The sequence below is a fragment of the Silene latifolia genome, chromosome 3 (assembly GCF_048544455.1).
Source record: "Silene latifolia isolate original U9 population chromosome 3, ASM4854445v1, whole genome shotgun sequence".
NCBI lineage: Eukaryota > Viridiplantae > Streptophyta > Magnoliopsida > Caryophyllales > Caryophyllaceae > Silene > Silene latifolia.
The window spans coordinates 38,398,576-38,420,774 of NC_133528.1; the positions used below are offsets into that span (position 1 = coordinate 38,398,576).

A 22,199-nucleotide genomic window follows, 5' to 3' on the forward strand; every position below is an offset into this window, starting at 1 on the left:
GCGCGCACAAAAGCAAAAGAAAATAGTTCGAAAGCAATAAAATGAAGTTTATAACGAAATTGATCAACTAATAGTTGATCAAAAAGGACCAAGGGATGGCCCACTTCGTCGGCTTCTGGCTACTAGAGGTAGCCTCGATGGTGCTCATCTTCCCAGCTGCACCTTTCTCAGCTTCAACAGTTGGAGAGCTCAATGGATCAGCTTCGTCATCTCCCCAATCAAGGACTTCCTCGGAATCGTCGGACTCCAAATCTGCCCATCTCACTTTGACGGGCTCATCTTCCACTTCCTCGTCAGTCCCATAACTTAGGCATCCAAGACCTCCTCTCGAAACGATAGGCTCTGTCGCAGCTGGAGCATCCAGCGGCTCTTCCTTCCCCAAACCAGCTCCTGCATAGTCTAAAACAACAAATTCTTCCTCCTTTTTGCTCCCATTCTGGGGCGGAGGGGTTAATACAGCAGTAGTAATAGGGACGGTCGGTTCAGGAAGCACAAAGTACGATTTCTTTTCAGAAACCGTGTTACAGGTGACAGGCCACATGGGATCCTTTTTCTTAGCCGGCTGGGCAAAAACAATGGAGTGCTTTCCCACTTTGAAAGTCAAGGTACCTTTACCGACGTCGATGATCGCACCAAAGAGCGTGTGTGCGAAATGGCCTACCCAAAATGATGGGAATATGGTCATCCTCAGGCATGTCAAGGACAACAAAGTCAACAGGGAAGAAAAACTTCCCTATTTGGACGGGTACGTCCTCTAGGACTCCTATGGGCTCGACCGCAGATCGGTCAGCCATCTGAACTGTCATCTCAGTAATCGCAAACCTGGTCAGTTTAAGCTTTCTAGCTAGGCTTAAGGGCATGACACTTATGCTAGCTCCTAAATCACATAAAGCCTTTTCGATAGAAAAGGTACCTATGCTACAAGGGACGGAAAAACTGCCCGGGTCTTCTAACTTATGGGGCGCAGTGTGAGACAAGTAAGAGCAAGACTCTTTAGTTAATGCAACAGTATGAACATGTTCAAGTGATTTTTTCTTTGACAACAACTGTTTCATAAACTTAGTATATGCTGGCACTTGGTTAACTAACTCAAGGAAGGGTACCTGAACATTTAAGCTACGAATGACCTTCTCAAATTTACTGAAAGATACCTGTTCCTTGGTTGGCACGAGCCTCTCCGGATATGGGGCTGTAAGGAGCACCTTAGCCCTCTCCTCTAATTCGCGCGCGCCGGCGTCCTTGGACTTAGGTTGAAAGTCCGTCGCCTTCTCTTTGTTGAAGCTAGACCCTTCCTCAGACCGTCTCAAATGAGACCCATTGACCGTCATTGGATCGAACTTCGGAGCCGGGACTGACCCATCAGCACTCGGGTCTGCCCCTAAAATCTTCGGGATCGTGGTATCCCGAAACAAGTGGTCTCGTAAATTATTTGGCATTAAAGGACGAGACTCTTCAATATCAGCAGTGATAGTGGTCGATCGACCACCCCCTCGATCGATCGATGGAATGCACGATTCGAAGCTCCACGGAACCCGTGTTTGATCGATCGACTAGGTACTTCGTCGATCGATGAAATTCTGTGACGCCTTTTTCTTTGAATTGTTCGTTGAAGCTTTCTCTTTGCTTGTTTTTCGGCTTATCTTTCCCAACAAAGCATCCTCAACCATGGCAGGACCGTCAAGGGTGGACCCGCTCCTCAATGTGATGGCATTTAGGGTCTCCTTTTGTTCGGGTTGAGTAGGTAAGTGCCCGGGAGCTCGAGTGTTATTTTTACTAGCCAATTGAGCAATTTGGCTTTCTAATAGCTTCATCCCGGCCTCTCTTGCTTGGGACTCCTTCAAAGAACAGATTCTTAAGCTCGCAAACTCGAGAATTTTGTGATTGTTGTTGTTGCGGCACATAAGGAGGCTTTTGATATCTGCTTTGTTGCTTTTGATGAGGAGGCACATATGGCTGCTCTTTGTGGTGGAGGTTGAGTTGGGTTTTGAACATTCGGCTTCTCCAACTCGGGTTCGGATGTGGTGGCTCGTAATAGGTGTTTGTCCGCCTATAGTGTTGAAAGGCAAAGCACATGATTCAAAAGGACTAGGGCGTTTTTCGAGACATGGCCCTCAACTCCACACCTTTCACGAGACGAAGGGACCGTCCCGCACAAAGCATTGACTTGGTACATCCCACCTTTAGATGCTCCCCTAGCTCATATTTGTCGAATCTCGCGGTAAGAGCCTCAAGTGCAAAGCAACGAGAGGAGGATTCAGCAGACTCTCCTCGGTTCCCTCTCGAATTCCCATACTCGGCCTTGTGGGTAGCTAGATCGTCAATGATCTTCCACCCCTTGGTTGCTCCTAAATTTTCAGCAAATCTCCCATTGGCTGCAAAGATCCAAAATGGCCCTCGATCGTCGTACAACCCATTGTAGAAATGATTGCACAAACTCCACTTAGCAAACCCATGGTGCGGTATGGTTCGCACCAACTTCTTGAATCGGACCCATGCCTCATGGAAATTTTCATCTGGCCCTTGTTTAAAGCCCGTGATCTGAGCTCTAATGGCGATCGTCCTTGAAGCAGAAAAGTACTTCTTGTAGAACGCCAATGCCAATGTATTCCGGTCGGTGATCTCCAAAGCGGCTCGGTCCGGATCTCTATACCATTCCCTTGCAAAGATCGCGAAGGAGAAGATAAACATAGTCTCCTTGATCCGGTCTGGGTCACGCCGGTGGTGGGGGAATGGAGCAGCAGAGTCAATGAAGGTCTCCATATGTTTAGCCGCATCTTCGTTGCGCTCCCCGAACCGGTTTCTCTCTACCATAGTGATGTAGGCAGGCTTTGGTTCGAACTTTCGGCTTCTCCGGTAGTTCGAACCCCTTATATAAATTCGCGGCCGTCGGCTCAGAAAAACTAGCTATACTCGCTTCCTCGGCCATGACCGAAAATTCGGAGAAGTAACTGCTTTTGGTGAAGATGTAGAAACGGGTGAAGATGGTGGATTCTCCTCGAACAGCTCGTTCTCGTAAAAGCTAGAATGAGAACTCGGCCCTTCCATTTGTTGTTCTTGAAATAACCTCCTCTTAACGTGCAAAGATCTCTCAATCTCTGGATCAAACGGCAGTAATGGACCACCCCGAGACTCGCGCATAAGAGGAAACTACAACAAAATATAAGAACAGTTTAAGGAACGGATGTTCCTTAAACTAAGAAAGACTAAAAATAAAGACAACTAAAATTAGGACTATTGCCTCCCAAGAAGCAACGGCGCCAAAATTTGATACCCGTCGTCATTTGTGAGTACCAAAGATAATATTTATAAACTCCTATTAAGACTAACCTAGGCTAGTGGTAATGTGGTCGATCCACAAGGAGGCGAGTTGTAAATTCTAGTTGTTCTATGATCAGTCTAAGGTAACTATTATGGGGGTTGAATTGAATTGGTCGACGGCTAAAAACAATAAAAGAAATTAAAGTAAAAATACGAATTAAACAGATAAAAGAAGAGGTACTAGGATGATCGGGTCATTACGGCCTTCCAAGGGCAAAGCAAACTAAGTCGATCCGAAATAAGCACAGGTAAGGCGGGAAATAAGAGGTCCTCTCGGTCCACTCCTAACAGATAGCATCTCTCGATCTCGCTATAGGTCCCTAATGTCACTAATACTGACTCTCGTCCTGAAAAGCGACTAATGGTCTAAACTATACCTATCTTTCGATCTTAGCACAGTTTAGTCGAATTAATTGACGGTCACATAACCTACCCTACCTTTCGGCCTAATGGGTCAGTCACAAAAGAGGTATCTAACTGGTCGCATGCATTCGATTCGTTAAATACAAGTTTAAAAACAATTAAAACGAAGGTAACCTTACAAGGTCAGTCGATCGACCAACTATGTCAGTCGATCGACTGACACGCGGGTTCAGTCCGTATCCAATCTAATGCCGCCTAGCCATAAATCGCCTACATCCTAGCACAAGCTATTTAGCTACTCATGGTGAATGTAAAAACAACAATAAAATTAATGACTATTACGGAATTCATATTTAAGATAAATAACAACAATGATGAAGCGATAATTGGCTTGGGAATGCTAACTATCAATTCTATACTAACAGTAGAAGCGAAGCAATAAAAATGGAATTAGGGCAGAACAATTACCAAGATTCAAAGGAAAGATTAAGAGCAAAGGCAGAAATCCAATGTTTGAATCGATAACCCAAAACCCTAACTCGTAATAAACTAGAACTAAAAGCACTGTATTGTGATCGAAACTTAGATAAAAACTTGATATAAAATCTCTCCTCCCAAGCTAGATATGTTTATGTCACGTTATATAGGAATATCAACGCAACAACTTATTCCAAAACCTAAAACTTCACGGGCTTTCTAAATCTCAAATCGGAATCGAAGTCCTGGTCGATCGACTACTCAGATCGGTCGATCGATCGCTCCTCAAAGAATGTAGCTTCGGGATCCGATAGGTGGTCGATCGACTGATGATACTAGTCGATCGACCGGATTAGCTGCTACTTGACTTCTCTAAACTCGTGGATTCGTCTTTCGGGCCTTGGATTGCGCACCAAGCTTTTTCCTTAAGCGGTTCCTTTACGTCATTTGCAATGCAGCTTACTCGGGGACGGATTCGGCTTGATTTCCCGCTAAATTCTCCACATTTCTGCAATAAAGTACAAAAGCACGAAAGTAGAGGAAAATAGAGAAATATGGGCATATATAGCACAGTTGAGCTCTGAAATGCGTGTAAAAAGGGATGCAAAACATCATATAAATGACACGCATCAATCATGAAATGCGGCGATCGCTAACAAAATCCGTATGGATCTTAGCATGGCTACGGGTGCGAAGGTCTCATCATAATGGAGACCTTGGACTTGGGTAAATCCTTTTGCCACTAGCCTAGCTTTGTAGACATCATCATGTCCTTCTATGCCATTTTTGATTTTGAATATCCATTTGCATTGAAGAGGTCTTGCCTCTTTAGGCAAATCTACCAAGTCCCAAACTTGGTTTTCATGCATAGAATCCATTTCGGACTTCATGGCTTCAAGCCATAAGGAGGAATTTGGACTAGAGATTGCGGCCTTGTAGGTGGCGGGCTCGTCACTTTCTATAAGCAACACATCGAGTGTTCCATCTTCCTCGATAAGTCCCACATATCGATCGGGATGGCGAATTACTCGACCCGTCCTTCTTAGTGGAGGAGGTACAACTGCGTTAGACGACGAAGGAATATCTTCTTGCGTCTCTATCTCGGTTAGTGGCTCTTGAACTTCACAAATTCAAAATTTCTCCCACTCTGTCTCTTAGAAATAAAGTCTCTTTCTAAGAAGACAGCCTCGCAAGACACAAACACTTTGTTATCTTGAGGTTTGTAGAAGTAGTATCCTCGAGAATTCGAGGGGTAACCTACAAAGGTGCATTTTTCGGATCTTGGGGCAAGCTTATTGTCATTCTTAGTCTTGACGTAAGCATCACATCCCCAAATTTTCATGTAGGATAGATTAGGAACTCTTCCTCTCCACATCTCAAATGGAGTTTTTCCGGTGGCCTTAGTGGGACTATTATTCAAAGATATAATTGCAGTTTGGATTGCAAATCCCCAAAACGAGTTTGGTAACTCGGTTTGACTCATCATTGATCGAACCATATCAAGTAGGGTTCGATTTCTCCTTTCGGCAACACCATTGAGTTGTGGTGTTCCGGGTGGAGAAAGTTGTGATATAATACCACAACCTTTCAAGTGTGAATCGAATTCAAGGCTAAGATATTCTCCACCACGATCGGAACGTAGTGCTTTTATCTTTTTGTCCAATTGGTTCTCTACTTTGTTTTGAAATTCCTTGAATTTCTCAAACGCTTCACTCTTATGTTTCATTAAATAGACATACCCATGTCTACTCAAGTCATCGGTGAAGGTTATAAAGTAGTCATAGTTTCCACGAGCGGTGATACTCATTGGTCCACATACATCGGTGTGTATGAGTCCCAATAGTTCACTAGCTCGTGTCCTTTTACCACTAAAAGGATTACGAGTCATTTTGCCAAGTAGGCAATATTCGCATGTACCATATGACTGATAATCAAATGGTGTAATCACATTAGTCGAAATTAATCTTTTGATGCGATTCTCGTTTATGTGACCTAATCGACAATGCCAAATGAACGCTTCACTTGGGTCACTTGATTTGATTTTCTTTGATTGAATGTTATAGATATCATTAGTCGGATTTGAGGTCTCTAAAATGTAAATGCCATTTATGGAAGAAGCTTGGCCTATAACCAATTCATTCCTAGAAATAGTACAACGATTGTTCTTAAAGACAAAACAAAAACCGTCCATGTCTAGCATGGCGATTGAAATAATGTTTTTAGAGAGTGTAGGCACATAAAAACAATTATGTAAATACAACTCAAATCCGTTAGGCAAAGCTAAAACATAAGTTCCTTTGGATTCGGCCGCTACTCGAGCTCCATTTCCAAGGCGTAGATCCACATCTCCCTTGCTAAGCCTCTTCACATCTCTTAAACCCTGTAAATGATTACAAAGGTGAGAACCACAACCGGTATCTAGTACCCATGTCGTAGTGGAAGTGTAATTTATATCAATAACATAAATTTCTTTAGGAATTTTACCTTTTGGAGTGATAATTCCTTCCCTTATATTTCGCAAATATACGGGACAATTCCTAAGCCAATGTCCCATGCCATAGCAATAATGGCACTCATCATTAACTTGCTTGAAGTTTTTGATTTTCTTTCCCTTCTTCTTGAACTTTTTGCCCTTGGAAGCAAGAACTTGATTGCTTGAGCTCCCACTAGTTTTGGCATCTTTATCTTCCAGAGACAAAGACCCTATAGATTGTATGAGGTAGTCTTCCTGAGACGGGCTCACACGAGATCTAGTAGTAGTAGGTGGTTTAGAAGAAGTGATGAAGTTAAGGTTTCCATCCGAACCTATCCCAAAATGAAGTTCCCTAGTAGTGTCGAAATCATTGTTGGAGCAAACGTCGTCAAAAACATTGTGGTAAGACTCAATAGTTATCGGTGCGGTAACATTTGATGGATTCATTGTAATGAACTACAAGTATGGTGGAAAAGGAAATATTAACATTTGTCTTTTTAAATCATACTTGTAAAAAGATTAACAAGATATGAACATTTATATAGTGACCTCTACCCAACTATTATAAATGATTCCAAGACCCAAATTCATATCAACTTAGGCACGGGATAGCCGATGGAACCCTTATTAATATAACTCGGTGGATTAACGTTTAATCGATTCTACTTTTAGAACTCTTGGTCGATAAAATTACTCTAATGTTTATCTATAGCCCGGAACACATGCGACTACGGTCACGAATACTTCCGTTGAGGTCAATCCAAATTTCGAATAAATGTGTCCATGATCTAAATTCATATTAACTTGGACACGGGATGGCCGATGAAACCCTCATCAACACGAATTCGGTGGATAGACATTTATCACCCACTTCCCCTACGTAACAAGGTTTGTACCCCGGGATGGCCGAGTGCACTCCCTCGCGAAATAGGTTTTCATGGTTTCTACTATTTGGTAAGGCTATGTCTCAATTAATTGATTTAGCGAGAGGTCATGTCAATTTATTATCTATCACGTTTTAAGTGAACTAAAGCGGTGAACTACGATAATTGTAATTGACACGGTCGATAAACTCGATGAAATGATAATGCATGTTTTAGTTATGGCGATTTAGCGATGCATGCAACATATAAATAAAATGCAAAGCATAAAAATAAATCCTAGTATGGCCTTCCTAAAATAGAAAAACTATTTAACTATTACAAATTCGGAAACCAACTCCATTGGTCCCTTGAACTTTGGTTGTGGCACGCATCTCGAGGTAACACCGTCTTTATGTATCGCCATCTTGAAGAAATCCGTCTTTGGGAACTCCGAAATAAATAAAATTACATAACAAATTACATAATTTCCTATTATACATTTGTAACTAAAATAAAATAAATCTATTAAATTACAAAACGGTGATACGAGATCACAATAAATTACAACCGAATCGATATTCCCATACATTTCGGGTAATACAAATTAAAAACTAAGGCCATACTAAGTAAAAATTACATAATTAAAAAATTACATAAAATAAAATTATGACAATCATAAAGAAAATGCATCATTATAATATGTATGAACATGCCCAATTTTATGCTAAATCGCCTTTAAGTAGCCAATATCGTATATTACTCGGTTTTTACGGATTTGCGTGATTTCAACATTTTATAATCACAAAAATTACATAAATTCATATTTATGCATAAGTTAATTACCCTAACCTCTTAGGACTCAAAATTTAGTCTTCACTAATTATTTGACCATAATTAACTTATATTTCTAAAATTTGTTCATTAATGGACTTAAAATTATAATAAAAACTATAAACTTCAAATAAATCACAAAATTTCAAATAAATTCAAAATTTGAAATTTAAACTCATGAACATTTTGGATAAATACCATGACACTCATAATGTTCAAAAACTTAGGTTAAAATTTTCGAATTTTATCCGGAAAAACAATGTTGCGGTTTATCGGTTTTAACAAAATAATCATAAAAATATGAGAAAAATTATATTCATCAACTTTTCAATTTTAGATCTGAGAAAAATAATAAAATGCAACATGTGATGTTTTTCCTTAATCATAGAGTATGTTTTATTAATATTTCACTAATTAAGTCACTATTTATGCTATTTTTCTTCAAAAAATCATAAATCATGCATAAAGACTTCAATATAGCTTATTATTTTACACATATCTTGTAAAATTGCTTGTGACAACATACTAAATTTTTATGACCAGATTCGAAATTTATCTCATATTAACCTATTTTTCTTCTAAATCCGATTTTAATAATGAAAAATCCATTTTTCGAGCATAAGAAGTCCAAAAATTATGAAAATTTACAGGTCATCTCAAAATAATATATGTGACAACATATCCAAAAATCACTGGAAAATTCGAAGTTTAGCTTATTTTAGTCCGAAAATGACATTTTATTCATAAAATCATATTTTAATGTCATTATTATATAATATGAACAATAAAAATCCATAAATTAACCAAAATATCCTAAAAATATTTTAGGACCAGAAATTTTAACATGCATATGTGGGGTAATATCCGTATAAAACCCATAAATTGAAGGATTATAACGCAAATTTAATACGTGATTTATAGTCATAAACGAAAACAACAATGAAACGATAAAGATAAGAATTAACCTTCGGTCCTAGTGCAAATTGGCAATGAGAGATCAAAGTAGATCTCCTCCTAAATGATGCACCCAAGATCGTCCGAGAAATGCCCTTGTGCTAGAATGAATCCTCTAATTGCCTTGCAATATTGAGAGGATTATTTTTGTGAGTTTTTGCTTAGATGAGAGATCTAGGTTTCAGAGAAAAATAATCTCCAAAACCCTAGTTTTTTTTACAAATGAAATGCTTAGGTTAACAAAAGAGAGAGAGCCTCTCTTTTGTTCTTATGATTCGGCCAAACCGAGTCCAAGGGGAGGAAATGGGCTTTCATTTCCTCTTCATCTTAACTCGTAGTCCGACATGTAATTCGCTAAGTGTATATGACGCGGTTTCATTATAAACTGTCATCGGTTATCGGTAATTAAAGCATCAACTAATAATACGGGTTAGTTGAATTATTAATACATGTCCGACAAAGACAATATTGTATAATTATATTCAATATACATTTAATTAAATATAAAACGCTTATATTCAATTTATGAATTAACTGCTTAATTCACCTTAGCCATTATTATTTAATCCGTATTAAATAAAATATCTCAACATCACATTTTGACTAATTATTAGTCAAATGACTCGTTTAACCGGTTAGTCAATTTTTGGCATCTACATGACTGTATTTCCATACCGTCACATCTCTCAAACGTATCCTATAGGTGTGACTTTTAGGGACCAGTTGATCACCGCCATCTGTATTACAATAACGTCAAACTTATCTAGCAAGCCAACCGTTATTGATAAACGTGGACCAACTGATTATGATACAAAAGTATACCCTTTGATCCTTTTAGAGATTTATAAGTCCTTGCACTAACTGTAAAGGACACCAGCCCCAACAAGCTCCCACTTGTCCGTACAAGTGTATGTGCAATGACGTTATCCGCACTAACTGGAGGACACAGCTCCAACAGCATAATGATTTTCGTGATATATCATAATAACACAAAATAAACAAGTTTTATATGTTAATCGTATAACTCGGAAAAACTTTTAACCGATTTGCATGCGAACAACCAAGGCTCTTGATACCGATTGAAGGAAAAGTAGATCTATATACTGACATATTCATATATGTTCTATGTTAATTTAATCATAAAATTAATTGGTGAACTTATGCATGCAAACTATAATCAAAATAAAGAAGAAATCTTTGTCTTACATTGGTATTTTCGGATCTTAAGGGCACAAGAGAGTTCTCCTACTCTCTTGTTCTTGAGCTCTCCTTAAATGGATGAACAAAGGACTCAAATGTAGAATCCCTCCCAAGGAATAATACCCAAGATATACTCTTAATAAAATTAATATTATCAATACTAGAATAACATTAATTTTAATAAAAAGACCCAAAAGATTTTTGGTCCTCTTGGATTTCGGTCAAGAGGAGGATGAAGAAGGAAGAAAATATTTTTATCTCTCTAAAAATATTATTGTGATGTTAGAATGAATTGTTATTACACTAGATATTGCATGTAGTGTATATTGGATAAAATAAGAGAAAACCCTTGGCTCCTCTTTTGTCCAAAACCGGGTAGGGTGGGGAAGAGTGGCCAATGCATGCACAATGTGGTCTTTACAAGATTGTGTAGGTATGCATGGCTAGTATTAGGCTAGCATCATTATGCATTCCATTAACTTAATCAACATAATATATATGTTAATTCCTCCCAATATTTCGGTCCAAATTGAGATAAAATGGATTTCATTTTATCTTTGTCAATTTGTCACATGTTACTTGTCATGTAAAAATGTTATGTATTTTTAACATATTAAAAATCAACGTATTAATAAAAATACGTCATATACAAAATTGACTTAGTAATTCACAATTACTTGTACCAAGATAATTTACCAATTTATAAATCACAACATCTTGTATTTATAATAATTCATTCAATTTCAATTGTTTTCTTAAACAATAATTTCATCCAAGTAATAAAATAATTCGATCACTTAGACCGCATCTTATTTAATCAGATTATAATAAGATACGTAAATTTTACTTCCAAAATCGTCCGTCAATTTTCAAGTAATTTAAATAATTCGTAACGTTATACGATCAATTAAATGATCAATTAAGAGTAATATCCTTTAGGTATGACCTAGGGGATCAACTGATCACCACCGTCGCACGACAGTAATGTCAAACTCTAGTCAGCCAATCATTACCGATATGTGTGGACCAGTTGACAGTAAAATATACTTCCCAATTGTATTCTTTTAAAATGAGACTTAAACATGTGATCATCATGATCAACAGTTGTGATCGCATTATTGTCGGAGGACACATATTCCAACAGTTATATGCTAAGCTGTCCAAGTGTGAGTTCTGGTTAGAGAAAGTTGCTTTTCTGGGGCATGTGATCTCTAAGGAGGGAGTAGCTGTGGATCCGGCGAAGATTGAGGCAGTGACAAAGTGGGAAGCACCAAAGAACGTTCTTTGAGATTAGGAGTTTCTTGGGTTTATTTGGATATTACTGACGGTTCGTGAAAGATTTCTCCAAGATAGCTAGACCTATGACACATTTGATGAGGAAAGAGAACAGGTTTCGTTGGGATGAGAGTTGTGAGAAGGCGTTCCAAACATTAAAGGAGCGTTTGACCACGGCTCCTATCCTAGCATTACTGAGGGGATCGAGAACTTTGAGGTTTATACAGATGCCTCAAAGAATGGGTTAGGATGTGTGTTGATGCAGAACGGTAAGGTGATTGCCTATGCTTCTAGGCAATTGAAGCCGTATGAGGAGAATTACCCTACACATGATCTAGAGTTAGGTGCAGTGGTGTTTGCTCTCAAGATTTGGCGACATTACCTTTATGGGGCGACCTTTAAGGTATTTTCGGATCACAAGAGTCTCAAGTACATCTTCACTCAAAAGGAGTCGAACATGAGATAGAGGAGGTGGATGAAGCTGATTGGCGATTATGACATGGATATTATCTACCATGAAGGGAAAGCCAATGTTGTTGCAGATGCTTTGAGTAGGAAGAGTGTACATTCCTTGTGTACAACTCTATCTTTGATGAGGTTGAGAGATGAGGTGGGGAAGTTTGGGATACATATGATGCAGAGAGGGGATGCTGTGGGAGATTTGACAGTGCAGCCTGATCTTTATGATGATATTCGAGGTAAGTAGGCTTTGGATCCTAAGATGGCTGAGTGGAGAGCTGGAGTAGAGAAAGGGACAATGTCTCGATTCTCTATTCATACAGATGGTAGTTTGAGGTTCGATGGTAGGTGGTGTGTCCCTAATGATGAGGAGCTGAAAAAGACAATCATGACAAAGGCACATTGTACACCGTATTCAGTACATCCAGGTGGTGACAAGCTATACAAGGATTTGAAGAACACGTTTTGGTGGCCTTGGATGAAGAAAGAAACAGCTGAGTTTGTGGCCCGTTGTTTGACATGCCAGAGAGTTAAAGGGGAACAGCGACGACCACAAGGTAAGATTCAGTCTTTAGAGGTACCTGAGTGGAAGTGGGAATCCATTTCTATGGATTTTATCGTGGGTTTGCCAAAGAGTCAACAGGGTAACAACATGATATGGGCAATAGTGGATCGACTGACCAAGTCAGCTCACTTTGTGCCAATGAAAGATACGTGGACTAAAGCACAATTGGCTATGGCTTATCGGAAGAATGTGCTTAAGTTACATGGAGTCCCTAAGGACATAGTGTCTAACAGAGATGCGAGATTTATCTCAAGGTTTTCGAAAGAGTTGCAGGAATCTTTGGGCACAACATTGAAGATGAGTATAGCTTTTCATCCTGCGACAGACGGTCAGACTGAGAGAACAATCAAAACTCTTGAGGATATGTTACGGGCTTGTGTGATGGACTTTGGTGGTAGCTGGGAACAGAGGTTGGATTTGATAGAGTTTTCTTACAACAACAGCTATCACACTAGTATTGGCATGGCACCGTTTGAGGCTTTATATGGGAGGAGATGCAGGAGTCCGATATGTTGGGACGACAGTGCTGAGGCGGTGGTTCTAGGACCAGAGATGGTACATGAGATGGTTGAGCAGATTAAGATGATCAGGGAACGGATGAGAGCAGCTCAGGATAGGCAAAAGAGTTATGCAGATCTACATCGTCGGGATATAGAGTTTCAGGTTGGGGATAAGGTTCTTCTGAAAGTGTCTCCTATGCGTGGGGTTATGAGATTTGGGAAGAAGGGCAAGCTGAGTCATAAGTTCATCGGGCCTTATGAGATCTTAGAGCGAGTTGGGGAGGTTGCTTATCGTCTGGCTTTACCGGCTGCGTTAGAGAGAGTGCATAATGTGTTTCATGTATCGCAGCTGCGGAAGTATGTGAGTGACCCATTGATGTGACCATAATTAGCGCATATTTAGCCCCCGAATTAGCCTTGTTCCCATGCTTTTAGGGCATATTTGGGTCATTTATTATCTTTTGTTCTTTGTTTTGCATATTCTTTGAGATTTTGATCCCTTGGTAGGAAAGGAGTAAGAATCTTGCATTTTCATGGCAAAACGAGACTAAATTGATCGAATCCAATGACCAAGCACCAAGGAGAGACAAGATTAGAAGGCCTTTGTACATATTATAGTAGATGAGCAATGTTGAGAAAGGATCCTTGAGTCCCCGAGGAAATCCCCAAGGAATTTATGAAGAAAAGGGAAGAAAAGAAGAAGAAATGTTGCTGAGGTACAATCCGTGCGGTTTCTCCACAATCCGCCCGTCCTCCACAAGCACAATCCGTGCGTTTTCCTCCCAAGACGCCCGGGTTAGCAGCCACCAGAATCCGCCCGGATTCTCTTGAATCCGCCCGTCTTCCCCCGCCAGAATCCGCCCGTCCCGACTCCAAAACGCACGGATTCTAGTACAGCGCAATTTCGTCTTCTCCAAGCTACAAAGAAAGAAGCCCTTCCTTCGAAAAATACCGGCTCCTCCCTGCTCAATCTAAAAAGTGTAATTACTAGTTTAGCCCTTAGTTAACCCTAATGCATCCCCTTAATTTCCACTATAAATACCCCATTAGTCTAATTAGAAGAGCATGTTCTTCTTATCAGTTCTTAGAGTAGTTAATATCAATCAAATGTCTCTTTAGTTTTGTAATCAACAATTAATCAAGTTTTAATACAAGTTTTATTCCTTAATCTCTCTTTTGTTCATCCTTTATTTTGGGTAATTGAAGATTATTTGGGTTATTATTGGGAGATTGACAACCTCTAAATCAAGCATCAAGTACTTCTTTTATCTTTGCTTTATTATTGGAATCATTAGTAGGTATAATCCTCTTAATCCCTTTTTAATTATTGTTAATTACTTTCATTTGTTCATCATGTTTCATTTTGTTGGTATGATTGACAACTTTGCTAGCATGATCAACATGATAATGAGTGAGTAGTCACTTAGCTAGGGTTAATGGGTAATTAGGGGAAACCAACATGGGGAATGATTCATGCTTAAATTAATATGCTTTCATGATTTATTTGCTTGCTTGTTTTGATCTCAACTCATGCACATGTTATGTTTGATGAAATGCGAGCCTATGAATCCTTGCATTTTTTACCCATCACCTATCTTTTCAATGAGACTTGTAAGACATAAACCAACTCGAGTCTCATTAGACCATGCATGTTTTTGAGTAGGGAAGACTAAGTCGACTTGTAGGTGTTGTACAATCAAATCGATTCGGCTCCGGGACCGAAACTTTCCTAGGATTGTAAGATATAACCCAACTCAATCCATCACAACAATAATTGCTTGCTTATAATTTGAGAACATGTTTGTATGATCAATTCCCATGATTCCCCTATGACCCCATGACACCCTAGTGCTTTTTTATCAATTGTTTACAACCCTTTTAATTCATCTTGCTTGTTTATTTCCATTGCTATTTAGTTTAGTGACCTTCTACATCAACCCAAATTGTGACACCCCTAAGACACCACTAGTTTCAATAGAAATCTCATCTCAATTCCCGTCCCTTGAGATCCGACCTTTACTTGCCTCTTTACTAATTGTAGAGTTGTTTGTGAAGTTATAAATTGTGTTTTGATTCAGACGTGACCCAACGACAACATCTATTCAATTGTGAACACGAAACGGACCGATCACCCATCACATGTGTTAGAGGCAGAGAGCTTAGAGCTGGATGCGTCTTTATCATATCTTGAGGTACCTAAGCAGATTCTTGACCGGAAGGTTAGGAAGACTAGGAGCGGTGAGACAGTGTTGCTTAAGATCCTTTGGTCTAACCACGAGACTGAGGAAGCTACATGGGAGGCAGAGGATGCCATGAGAGAGCGTTACCTTTTCCTTTTTTATCAGGTATGTGTGGTTACGGGGACGTAACCTTGTTTCTTTTAGGGGGGTAGGAGATGATCGCAAAGAGTTTTTATGAGTTTTTATACCCTTCTTATGTTGTGTCGGTATGGTTGTTGTCGTTAAGTTTGGGTTAGTAACTTGTTTTATGTTGAGTTTTGTTTTGGTTGTTGAGTCGGGAGTGCGTAGTGTGAGTCTTTGTTTTGTTGTGGTTTGAACTTCGGGGACGAAGTTCTTTTTAAGGAGGGAAGACTGTAATACTACGTATTTATGAGTCTTGGGGTACTCTATCGAGTAGGCCTTACTCTGTCGAGTAAGGGCGAGTTGCGGATTAAAATAGTTTCTGACCTGTTGGGTACTCGATCGAGTAACGTGGGTACTCGATCGAGTAAGGGGGCACTCGATCGAGTACCTTAGCTTCTCGATCGAGTAGCCGGTTTACGGGGGCTGTTTTCTCGGATTTTGTTAATAATGCGATTAGAGTATATAATACTTCCGTCATTGTTCTTAAATCACTTTTCAAAACCTAATTACTGTGAGAAGAGAAATCAAACTACGTCATTCGCTTTAATCGCATTGTTGGCAAATCCCGGAGCTTGGAAGGTCGGATTTCACTCTTCTTTATACCGTTGTGATCCTTGCGTCGAGGGTAAGACCTATATACCTTTTTTATGATGTTTCTTTAAAGTTGGTTAAACCCTAGTTTGGGGATTTGGGGGTTTTGTTGTTTGTATGATTGGTAGTGATTATGTGTTTGTATATTAGGAGGAGGATTCGTAGAGGAAGCTTTTGATATCAATTTGTGAGATCGTCGATTGTTGTGCTTTCCGGTAGGGTTTCCCTACTCGTATTATTTACATGATGTGTGGTGATTGTCTTTGTAGTTAGTGATTGTTGATTGATTCGGACGGTTGTTCTTTGTTGTATTGTGATTGTGATTGTTTGTCTCTGGTTCTCGAGATGCGTTCTCGGCTGAGTGGAGTCACTTGCAGGAGTGGCTTCACGCCCTAGTTTCGCCCTTCGTGGAACCCGCCACGGAAGGGGATGTGCACATTAATGGGACAGGGTTATAGCTCGGTATGATGAGCGGGGATTTGGTGGGTACGGCTGCGGTCCCCCACTGGCCGGGCTGGTCCAGTGGACAGTCGGTGACGGAGATGGAGTGGAGTGGATGATTGTGTATGATTGTTTGAGCTGTATTGGTTACTGTATTGTTGGTTATATAAATTATGTAAATAGTACTGACCCCGTTTATTGTTTTAAACCCTGCGGTGATCCATTCGGGGATGGTGAGCAGAGATATTGAGCAGTATGAGTTGAGTCTTTGGGGACATTTGGGATGTGCCACGGTCGATGATAGAAGTCTTCATTTGTAGCTTAGTAGTTTTCATAAACATTTCACTTGAATCAGTAGACAGTCAGTTTGAGAACATGTATTCGTACTTTTGGTTTTGGTTTTGAGATTGTAACCTTTCACTAAAGTATTTCTATTTAAACGTTGTTTCATTATTATTATTTGATTATCATTGCCTCGGGTAACCGAGATGGTAATATCCTTATACCTGGGTGGTCCTGGTAAGGCACTTGGAGTATGGGGGTGTTACAACTGCACCCATCTCTAAGTTATGAGTAGGATAGTTCTCGTCATAAGACTTCAGTTGCCTCGAAGCATAGCTAATGACTTTCCCTTTCTGTATCAAAACGCACCCAAAACCATTCTTCAAAGAATTTGTATACACCTCGAAGTTCTCACTCCCCTCTGGCAAAGCAAAGATGGGATTTGTAGTCAAACGTTCCTTTAAGGTTTGGAACGCCGTCCCACAACTCTCATCCCAGCTAAATTTGGTCTCTTTCCTCATCAATGCCATCATCGGCCTATAAATCTTGGAAAATTCCTTAACTAACCGTCTGTAATACCCAACCAAACCCAAGAAACCCCGAATTTCAGCCACATTCTTTGGCGCATCCCAGTTTGACACCGCGTCAATCTTACTCGGATCCAAATATACACCATCTTTAGAGATCACATGGCCCAGAATAGCCACATTCTCAAGCCTGAACTCACTATGACACCCCCACATACCAAGGTGCCTTACCAGGACCACCCTAACATAAGAGACCGTCATTATCTCGGTTGCCTGAGGTTAGTATATCAAAGTTACTATTCCAAAACAACATTTATTGAAGTATAAATAGTTAATGATTACATGTTCCAAAACCAAATCCAAAACCAAAATAAAGAGTACTAATGTTCGACAACTGAAACTGAAAGATAAATCTCATGACAGCGGAAGCTAGACTCGAGTGATGACTCCCTATCTCGTTCCCGAAGCTAAGACCATCACCACGTGTCACAATCTGCTCACCATCCCTGAATGGATCACCACAGATTTTACAAAACAACAACGAGGTCAGTTTACTGCATAATCAAAATAAGACAAGTACGATAAGATAAACAGCTGATCATCATCCACCTCTAACTCCCGATCACATCAAATAACCGACTACAACTAAAGTGTGTAGCCCTGCCAGTGGGGGACCGCAGCCGTACCCACATAAGCCCCACTCATCAACGATCGATAACCCTGTCCATTAATGTGCACATCCCCTCCTGTGGCGGGTTTCACAGAGGGCGAAACTAGGAAGTGAACCCACTCCCGCAAGTGACTCTACTCAGCCGAGGACGCACCTCGCGAACATCACCATCAACCATCATAACTCCAACACCCAACTCCAATCCAAAAACACCAGATAATCATAATATTTATCGTACAACAATCACAATACAATCTTAAATCAATTAACAGTTAACCGAGCAGGGAAACCCTACCTTTTCGCAATCCCAGCACACACAAACAATCAATAGCAATTATTCATGACACCGTCACCTACACACAATAATCACATAATCCCAACGACCACATGCTAAAACCCCTTTCCCCAAATCACAAATTAGAGAAAAACCCTAAAAGACAAATTAATGAAACTTATGAAATCAGAGGCTTACCGACACAATCGACGCAAGGAAAGATGAACTAGACTCACGAACTATCTGTTGGAGTATGTGTCCTCAACAATAGTGCGATCACATTATTGAAACTGATGATAAGATTACGTAAAGGGATGATTCATTTATATATGTCAACTGATCAACATTAATCGGTAATGATTGGCTGACTAGAGTTTGACATTATTGTCGTTTGACGGTGGTGATCGGTTGATCCCTTAAGGTCACACCTAAAGGACGATTCCCTTAATAGATAAATTAATTAATTGTATATTAATACAGATTTATTAAGTCCTTAAAATTGAAAAATTTACGTCTATGAGTGAGAATATATATCTTATTGTAATTCGATTAAATAAAATTCGTTTTAGTAATTAAAATGTTATATTACTAAAATTTGTTTATGAAACAATTAAGAGAGAATGGTTAATCTTAATTACAAAGTGTTGTAGATTATATTAACATGATCCATTTTATAATATGTAATTGTGAATTACCTTTTAATTAGTTAAAATTTATTTGTTCATTTTGTAAATAACATTTAATTTGTTAAATGTAAGTTAGTGAGACTAGTAACATGTGAATTGTCATATGTCACACAACATTACAAAATCACAATTGACAAAAATAAAATGGGTGTTCACATTGTGATATGGACCGAAATTATGGGTGGTTTATGGTTATCGTACCGTAAAATGTTTTTAAATTGTTTAAAAGACATAATCATAACCTAACCTTCTATAGCCCATACCCTACATATTTTAATAAGAGAAAAAGCAAAAGTTAAGGCCATGCATTGGCCTTGTGTGAGACACCCCATCCGGCCCTCTCCCTTAAGAGGGACTTTTGTTTTTCCAATTATACACTTAACAACTCTCTTAATTCACATGCATTCTTACACTTCTCTCTAAAATAATTTTTGACTTGTTTTTGTTCATATATCTAATACCCTAATTAGATTACTAAAGTAGTAATATTTTAGTAATATTAGATTAATTTTAAGGTGTCTAATAATCATATCTAGTCAATATATTATTAGATTTAAGGGATAGTTTTGGTGCAATCAAGAGGAGAATCTCTACTTTGGGATTTTGGAAGATCATCCATATACATTGTAGCTCAAGAACAAGTGGAGGAAGGAGTCCTCACTTGTGCCCTCTTTGTGCCATACCTACAATGTAAGGAACCTTATTCTGCTTCTTCCTGATTTCATTTTAAGTTATGCATGCAACTAGATCTAGCCTAATCTAAATCAATGAGTAATTTAGATCTATAACTAAATGATTTTAATTAGAGGGTTTGGAATCCTTTCAATTTATTAGTGATTTTGATCACATTACATTTAAGTGTATTCGGGTTTGTTATGTCAAATTGGTTTGAGCTCGTAATGGATATAATGTGAGTTGGGAATACCAAGTGTATGCTCATATATTCTAAGTGTATACGATGTATATTATGTCCCCTATCAGGGTTAGATACTCGGGGATATGTTATAAGGTACTTAGAATAATTTGTATGCATTAGCAACAAAAATAGCTACGTCCCCGAACGGAGTTGGCGCCCCCGATCGGGGTTGTCATCCTCTTCATACGTGTTTGCTTTCATACGTACATATGGGTGGCATGTGATATATATGATTGGCAGTTATTTGTTTGATACGTAACAAACAATGCCTTTGTTATCCATTTTGTAACAATCTTATATTATATAAATTCTATATATATAAGGGGTTGTCGGTTAATTCAAAGACACATTTTTTGCATTTTGTTTTTGACAAATACAAAGTAAAACCAAACTCTTTTATTGTTCTTTGTTCTTTGTTCTTTGCTCTTTGCCTTAAGACAAAGGAATCGTTTTATCGTACATAGATTTCATGATACCCAAAGGCTATAGGGTCGAAATACTCTAAGGAAAGTGTGTTCAACACGATTCGATTAGGTGTAATAAACTGTCTTATATTGTTTTCATTTCTGTTTTAGTCCCCTTGTTTGTATAAGTTACTTATTTGTAATCTTTGTAATATAAAAACTACAACATTCTTAGAGTATTTTCTGCATTTGGAAATGGATTCAATCAAGGACATGATTACGAAGTTTGGAAAGTTGGAGAAATTCGAGGGTGTCATTTCCGTCGTCGGCAAACGAAGATGCACTTCCTTCTCACCGCTTTGAAGGTTGTGTATGTGTTGAGTACTCCTATGCTGGAGATTTTGGGGGATGAAACTCTTGCGGAAATTCAACGAAAGAGAAGCAAGTGGGAGAATGATGAATATATTTGTCGTGGTCACATCTTGAATGGTATGTCTGACTCTCTTTTTGACATTTATCAAAATGTTGAGTCCGCTAAAGATTCATGGGATCAACTTGGGTCTAAATATATGGATGAGGCTGCTTCTAGTTAGAAGTTCCTTGTTGGAAATTTCATGAATTATAAAATGGTTGATTCTAGACCGGTAATGGAATAATATAATGAATTGCTTCGTATTTTGGGATAATTTGCACAACATAAAATGGAGATGAATGAATCTATCTCGGTGTCTAGTATCATAAACAAGTTGCCTCCTTTATGGAAGGATTTTAAACATATGCTTAAACATAAAAAGGAAGAGTTGACTCTTGTTCAACTCGGTAGCCATTTACGCATAGAGGAATCTTTAAGGGTGCAAGATAGTGGCAAGGGTAAAGGTTAAGATGTTATGGGATCCTCTTCCGTCAATATGATGGAAAAGGGAGAGGATTTCAAGAACAAATTTAAGGGGAAGAAACGCCCTTTTAACAACACCAATGACGAGTCTAACAACCGAAAGGTGCTTGTTGGATTTGTGGAAAGACCGGGCATTTGAAAGCAAATTGCAAGGTTGGAAAGTACAAAAAGAAAATGGGTGCAAGTACTAGCCACGGAGGACAAGGGTCTAATGACCAAGGTCCACCCACTAATCAAGGTCAGATTTTAGACATTGGTTCTAATTCGGTTGTGAATTATGTACCATTAATTTCTAAGGCATTTTATGTGTAGGATGATGTAGTGGCATGGTGGATTGACTCGGGTGCAACCAATCGTGTTTTCAAGGATCGACATTGGTTCAAGGATTATGAACTAGTGAATGATGGATCCGTTCTATTTATGGGCAACGAGTCTACCGCTCCTATCGTTGGTCGTGGCATGGTGGTGTTGGAATTTAGTTCTGGAAATGTTGTAAAATTAAATAATGTATTACATGTACCCGGAATTAGAAAGAACCTTGTCTCCGGTAGTTGTTTAAGTAAACTTGGTTATAAACAAGGGTATGAATCTAATAAGTATGTTTTATCTAAACATGGTGTATTTATTGGATTTGGTTATTACTGTAATGGCATGTTTATGTTGAATGTTGTTCCAAATGAAACTTCCATATTTATTGCTTCCTCTATGAATGATACTTCATATCTTTGGCATGTGAGATTAGGACACGTACATTATAAAAGATTGGAAACTATGTCTAAAGATGGTTTAATTCCATCATTTAACTTGGACATTAATAAGTGTAATACTTGTATGTTGACAAAAATCACAAGGCAATCATTTGGTAATGTGTC

The 22,199-nt window shown here is 38.9% G+C and overlaps 1 non-coding gene across 1 annotated transcript; it reads left to right on the top strand.

Annotated features, from left to right (window-relative positions):
- The first annotated feature begins 2,446 nt into the window (after positions 1-2,446).
- Positions 2,447-2,553, top strand: LOC141650217 (small nucleolar RNA R71). The gene has a single exon (XR_012546264.1). It is a non-coding gene; the product is annotated as a small nucleolar RNA R71 (small nucleolar RNA).
- Positions 2,554-22,199: the final 19,646 nt, after the last annotated feature.